Source organism: Cervus elaphus, chromosome X (genome assembly GCF_910594005.1).
Source record: "Cervus elaphus chromosome X, mCerEla1.1, whole genome shotgun sequence".
In the NCBI taxonomy this organism is placed as follows: Eukaryota; Metazoa; Chordata; class Mammalia; order Artiodactyla; family Cervidae; genus Cervus; species Cervus elaphus.
The window spans coordinates 174652070-174659673 of record NC_057848.1 but is presented as its reverse complement, the minus strand read 5'-3'; positions in this window follow the sequence as shown (position 1 = coordinate 174659673).

Genomic DNA, 7604 nt, shown 5'->3' with positions numbered 1-7604 from the left:
CTTGCAACCCCATGGACTATACAGCCCATGGAATTTTCAGGCCAGAATACTGGAGTGGGTAGCCTTTCCCTTCTCCAGGGCATCTTCCCAACCCAGGGATTGAACCCAGGTCTCTTGCATTGCAGGCAGATTCTTTACCAGCTGAGCCACAAGGGAAGCCCAAACTTGACATATTCATCAGTACAAAGGATCAGGGTGTGGACATCTCTGGGTGGGGGGCATTCAACTTATGTCAAAAAGCGCTAGTGATTTTTCAGAAAGCAGAGTCTGTCTCTGCAAAGTGGCATTAGCTTTGTGGCTTCCTTCAAGGTTTAATTGTGATGTAGTGTTTACAAATGTCCTTTTCGTGCACCAATGTACTTTGTGGAATATTTAATTATAGAAGCTCATTTGCGAGTCTGCCTCCCACCACCAATGATGAATTACAGGAGCTCAGAAACAAAACCCCAATCACCTTGATATTCATATGCAGAATCTAACGCAAAGCCTTACATGTGTTTGCAAAATAAAATGAGTATGCTCTCCCAATAATTTGCTGCAAGTTTCATTAAGTACTTGCTATATCTGAGACACTTTGATGTCTAGATCTTGAGCAATTATATCAGTTAGGGAACCTCCAGGTGGTTTGGCGGCTCAGATTCAGAACTGCCAGCGCAGGGGCCCTGGGTTCAATCCCTAGTTGGGGAAGTAGACCCCGTATGACACAACTAAGAATTCACATACTGCAAACAAAGTTCCTATGTGGAAAAACTAAGACCTGGCCCAGAGAGATAAAATAAATGTTTAAAAAATAAAGAGCAGCTTTTAAAAAATTAAAATAATAAAGCTATCAATTAATGCAAACCATGACAGGTCAGGCTTCCCAGCTGGTTCAGTGGTAAATAATCCGTCTGCCAGTGCGGGAGACCTAGGTTTGATCCCTGGGTGGGGAGGATCCCCTGGAGGAGGAAATGGCGACCCACTCCAGTGTTCTTGCCTGGAGAATCCCATGGACAGAGGAGCCTGGCGGGCTGCAGTCCATGGGGTCGGACACGAGTGAAGTAAATAAGCTACAGCTTGACAGGAACCTCTTCCTAAGAGCTACTCACATCGATACCGACTCTGACTCACATAGAAGCGGAAATGCCCGCGCACTCCTTGTATCCGTTGTGTAGCGTTGAATGGCAGCGGTCCTCAACCCGAAGGGCTTGGAATGAGGCACGTTGGTCATCTCGCAGTCACCGTGGGTCAGGAACCCAAGCATCGGGTCCTTTGCACGATCCAAGCAGGATTTCTCACGAGGCTTCACTGCACGTGTCAACCAGGGCTGAGAGGTCATCTGGACGTTTCACTGGCAAAGCCGTCACCTGCTACACGTCTTGGAAAATTGAGTTCCTCCCCAACTTTTTGTTTGTTCCTTCCCAAGGACGCAGCTGCAGCCTGGAGGTTTTCTTCTTCCCAATGTATGAACGGGGAAGGAAAAATATAAACAAAGACAACAGCAACACTGACAGAAACCTCACACTTATTAACACCTCCACTGACGTTGCTCAGTTCAGTTCAGTCGCTCAGTCGTGTCCGACTCTTTGTGACCCCATGGACCGCAGCACGCCAGGCCTCCCTTGTCCATCACTAACTCAGGAATGAATTATTTAAGTGTTGGGAGCCCATCAGGTTCGTAGTGGCAGATGTCAGACTTCTGAAATTCTAATTTTTTTCCCCGCAATCTTGAATTTGTCACCAGCAACAAATACTCTCGATTGTTTTCCATGAAGTGACAGGTTCACTTTGTTCAGTGTTGAAAAAATGTCTGCCACGTACCTGGGTCTGAATGGCCATAGACGGTCGGTCTGTCAGTCATCATATCAAGTAAAAATGGAAGCTAGTCTTTTTCCTTGCTTCTCAAGCAGTGGCCCACCTTTTTTTTTTTTTTTTTTTTCATGGAGACTAACGTTGAACTTCACTGGGAAAGAGAAGACCTTTATGTATACATCCCATTTCCTCATGCGGGATAGCCCAAAGACACCTACTCTAAATATTTAAGAAAATCAGCTATGCTTACCGCTTCATCTGAAGCATTCTAGGGAATTGATTCCCTGCCAGTCCAGTGGGTAAGATTCTGAGCTTCCAGTGCAGGGGGCCTCCGGTTCGATCCCTGGTCAGGGGACTAGCTCCCACATGCTGCAACTAAAGGTCCGGAATGCCGCAATGAAGATAGAAGATTCTGCTTGCTGCCTCTAAGACCCAGTGCAGTCAAATAAAGAAGCATCACAAAAATACACAATATTCTGAAATGAAGCTGGCATTCTTGTATTCCAGAGCATGGTGGTGATGAATACACAGTTTGCGTTCAGTGTCTTGACCCCTGGTAAGGTGCTAACAGTTTTCCCAATTTTTTCACCGTCAGTACAATTGTGAACAAGGTGGAAATGGTACATGACAGTTCTATATTATGACAAAGGTGGATGTGTTCTCAGGGGCCTTGTGAGATATTTCTCAGGCTCCAAAGGGGCATGAGGTCCACATGGCAAACCCCTGCATGGGAATACAGCAGACAGCATCCCTGAGTGACGCTTGACAAGATCACAAAAGTCAGCATGCATTTGGCTCAGAACCTGCATTCTCTCCCATCAGCTCTGCAGCTAAAACTAAATGCATCACTGCCTTGTTCTCCAGTCGCGTCTCTGAACATCAAAACAAAGCAAAACTTCTCCGCTTCGAAGCTTGTCCCTGGCTATTTCTGCATCAGTCAAACTTAGGTCTCCAGAGCCTTCTGAGTTTTAGGTGGTGGTGGTGTTATCGTTTTTAATTTTGTTGTAGTTTATTCCTTTGCTTGTAGCTTTTACTCATTTGAAAGTGAAAGTGTTAGTCGCTCAGTCGTGTCCAACTCTTTTTTGCGACCCCACGGACTGTAGCCCGCCAGGCTCCTCCGTCCATGGGAGACTTTGCAAGAGTGAATACTGCAAAGATCTTTGTTAAATAAAGATCAAGAAATATGTACCATCTAAAGAAGCTGTAAAGAAAATAAAGATGCGCCGAAAAAAAAGAAAATAAAGATGCAGTTAAGCGTATAAACCCCTTGGAGGATGCAGCTGTCCTTGTGTTTGTAATAAGAAAAGAGTCAATTGGAAAGAGAAACAAATGGAAACAATCTCTCAGTTCCCTCCTCCTGAAATGCACCTTGAAAAGCTCATAGAGATAAATGTCACAGGCAACACTAGCAATTGTAAATAAAAGCAGTACTAGAGAGAGATAAGTAGATGTTAAAATGAGGATTGATTGAATAACAGCATACCTCTAAAAGCAAGTGTTTTATAATTGCCCTTTCATCAATCCAGTTTGCATCGGGACACGCTCTTAAAATGTAGTTGTCTTCCTAAATGTTCATGGCCCTGCCGCATTCGTGTCTGAAAGCTTGTTTTGCATAAAGTGGGTTGGAGGTTTGTATGAATTCCTTATTAGGGACCGTTTTCTCTCCCGGGTGCTATTAACTCCCCGTCTGCCTAAGACCTAATTTGTCCATTGCTCCCTGAGCTGCTTTTCTGTGATGAAGACTTGACTTGACATCCTAGCAGAGATGGAAGAGTTTCGGGGTTCTAGTAACCAAGCTGTGATGGTGAGGACGGGAGACACCCCCCTGACAACCTCTCCAAGCCTCAGTTCCTTCCTCTGGGAGATGGGAATAAAACATGTACTGCTGGGTTATCTGGAGGGATTCCCAGGTGGCACCAGGGGTAAAGAATCCGCTTGCCAATGCAGGAGACCCAAGAGATGCAGGTTCCATCCCTGGGTCGGGAAGATCCCCTGGGATAGGACATGGCAACCCACTCCAGAATGCTTGCCTGGAGAATCCCATGGACAGAGGAGTCTGGTGGGCTACAGTCCATGGGGTCTCAAGGAGTAGGACACGACTGAGCAACTTTACTTTCTCTCTCTTTTTTTCTTTTTTTTTTTTTCTCTCTCTTTTTTTCTTTAACAGTGTGGGAAGGTTCTGTTTCCTCCACACCTTCTGTGGCACATGTCATTTGTAGACTTTTTGATGATGGCCATTCTGACCAACGTGAGGTGATACCACGTTGTAGTTTTGATTTGCCTTTCTCTGGTACTTAGCGATGTTGAGCATCCTTTCGTGTGCCTATTGGCCATCTGTACGTCTTCTCTGGAGAAATGTCTATTCAGAATGCTCATTTTTTTTTATTAGGTTGTTTGATGAACATGCACACACCGCTATGTATAAAATAGGTAACTAGTGAGGACCTACCATAGAGCACAAGGAATTGTACTCATGTATTCTGCGATAACCTATACGGAAAAAGAATCTGAAAAACAATGGGTTTGTGTGTGTGTGTGTGTGTGTAAGTTGCTCAGTCGTGTCTGACTCTTTGTGACCCCGTGGACTGTAGCCCACCAGGCTCCTCTGTCCGTGGGATTCTCCAGGCAAGAAGGCTGGAGTGGGTTACCATTCCTTTCTCCAGGGGATCTTCCCCACCCAGGGATCGAACCAGGGTTTCCCACACTGTAGGCATTCTTGACTGTCAGAACCCCCAGAGGATCCCTATGAGTGTGAAAAAGAATATACTGCTCAGGAGTGTTGCAAAGTTAGAGAAAAAAAAATCTATATATGATGTTTTGTGCATACAAAGTTCTCTGTTAGTTTGCCTGTTGTGTGGCATAAGATACACGCTATATTCTCACACAGGCGGTTTCCTCTGTCACTGCTGAGAAATGACATTTCTTAGAAATGCAGTTGTCCCCATAATTTACCCCCTTCCTGCAGGAAAACATTCCCAGAGGAACTGCATTGATCAAGGATGCCATCAGTGACTTCTCCTCGGTACCTGGCACAAGTCTGATCTGACCCCATCTGCTCACCCTGTCATGGGCTTCCATCCTGGCCTAGGCTTATGGAAGGTCTTGACGACCTTTTCTTCTTAAGAGACGCTTCCTGGAGAAAGACCCTACGAGGTCTGATCTCCTCTTTGATAAATCTCCATGGCTTGCGGGGTCTGAAGACCTCAGAAGGGGAGTCGTCATTCCTTCATGGGCAGCCGTGTAGATCTCAGGTTGCAAGATAGATGTGCCACATTTGGGTGATTCTTCGGGGACTCTGCCTTGAATATTCGTGACTTAAAGTCTCCTGCAAACGTCCCGGCTCCTCCTTGCCCGGCCTCTGTACAGCATCCCCCCCCCCAAAAAAAAAAGAAATGAAAGAGATGAAAAAGAGGCCACTTTAGTTGGTTTCCGTAATTCTTATGCATTATTAATTTACTTAACAAAAAAAAAAAGGCGGCGGGGGGTGGGGGGAGAACTCATGTGCTCGTCAAGATTGATTGGAATCCTTAATGGAGATTTAATTTAAGGGTTGTTGCCACATAACTTCTACCCAGTGGCCCTGACCGCTGGAAGGACTGATTCACAGTCTACCCGTTGTACTAACAGTCACACATGAATATCGTGTCTAATGATCTCGGATGAGCCTCCTGGGAAGCGAATGTCTGCACACCCATTGACACTTGTTTTGCCTAATTGAAATTAATTGGAATAAATATGTGTCAAACAGTTAGACTCGGTAACCTAATTTTAATGGGATGATGGAGCTGCAGCTTATGTACAAGCGGCCTGGCGGTTTTTTCCTTCTTTATAAGTGGGTCTTTTGACCGTGTCTTTTCATTACAGCGTGTTTTTCCTACGCTGGGGTTCTCGGATTTCTCAGAAGAAAGGTGAGGTCCGGGATTTCTTTGCGAATGGGAGAAGAGTGTGTCCATTGGTGGTAGTGAGGGTAGTGGTGCTCAGTCATGTCTGACTCTTTCGGACCCCACGGACTGGAGCCTTCCAGGCTCCTCTGTGCATGGAATTTTCCAGGCAGGAATACTGGAGTGGCTTGCCATTTCCTCCTCCCAGGGATCTCCCCGACCCAAGGATCAAACATAGGTCTCCTGCATTGCAAACAGATTCTTCACCATCTGAGCCACCTGGGAAGAACTGTGTCCATTAGATCACGTCAAAAAAATAGTGAAGGCAAACAGGAATCGATCCTTCATACTAACAGGCAGCTGTTATGTGAAGGCATTATTCCATAGATGCTGAATAAATATGTCTGAAGTGAATAAAAGTGGTAATGAGACTCTTTTGACCTTGGCATTCTGCATTCGTATGAACATAGCCACAGACAACTGTCAGGCAGGCTCGGTATATTCTGAGAACTTATTGCTCATGAAAGACTTATGCATAGGCATGTATTACTGTGTTAGTACAAAATCCAGGCTTGGCAGTGACCTTGGAAAGAGTGCATATGATTCCTATATTCCTATGTATTGTTCAGTCGCTCAACCATATCCAACTCTTCACGACCCCATGAACTATAGCCTGCCAGGCTCCTCTGTCCGTATGATTCCCCAGGCACGAATACTGGAGTGGGTTTCCATTTCCTCCTCCAGGGGATCTTCCCGACCCAGGGATTGAACCCAGGTCTCCTGCAGTGGCAGGCAGGTTCTTTACCACGGAGCCGTCTGGGAAGCCCATATTCCTGTATGCATTTTCTAAATACTACATGTCATCACTGTCCGGTAGGATACCCTCCATGGTCATCCAGATATTGTCCTTGCAGAATCTGCGATATAGTATGTGTCACACCATCAGAGTCCTCCTCGGTGATCTTGAGCTCTCCTATAAACCAAATCAGTCTGTTTTGCCTGAGGTTCAAATCATTGATGGGCAAGGAGATTGAGGGCAAAGATATGCACTGGGAAATTCATCGTGAAGCTAACATTCTTGGTGCATTAAGGACCCATGCTAAGGCACTTCCCCAGTGGTCCAGGGGTTAAGACTCCATGCTTCCACTGCAGGGGACACGGGTTCAATCCCTGGTCAGTGAACTAAGATCCAACAAGCCTTAGGGGAGCCCAGAAAAAGCACTCATGTCGACCGATTCCAGAAGGTTCATCAGCATGTAGATAATCATATGTGAATACCATTCATTGTTATTATTGTTCTCTTATTAAGTCTGTCCCTGATGGCTCAGTTGGTAAAGAATCTGCCTGTAAGGCAGGAGACCCCAGTTCGATTCTTGGGTCGGGAAGATCCCCTGGAGAAGGGACAGGTTACCCACGCCAGTATTCTTGGGCTTCCCTTGTGGCTCAGCTGGTCAAGAATCTACCTGCAATGCAGGAGACCTGGGTTCCATGCCTGGGTCGGGAAGATCCCCTAGAGATGGGAAGGGCTACCCACTCCAGTGTTCTGGCCTGGAGAATTCCACGGACTGTATAGTGCATGTGTCGCAAAGAGTCAGACACGACTGAGCGACTTTCACTTCACTATTGAGCCTATCATATGTATATCCATGTGCTTATTAACATGTTTCTTGTATCCTGTGCATGGATGCATGGTTGATACATAGAATGACTATAATTTTGCAGGCACTCCTGGTGACTGTGAACACATACACATTCAATGCCAGCTCTGAAAACATAGCCTGATATCCTCAGAAAGCTGGAATCTGACTGGATACTTCAAATTTCTTTGTGCTCAGTTGTCAGCGACATGTCCATCTTTTTCTCGCTTATAAAATCATCAAACATATATATGACTGTGTGTTCAGTCAGTAAGTCATGTCTGACTCTTTGCGA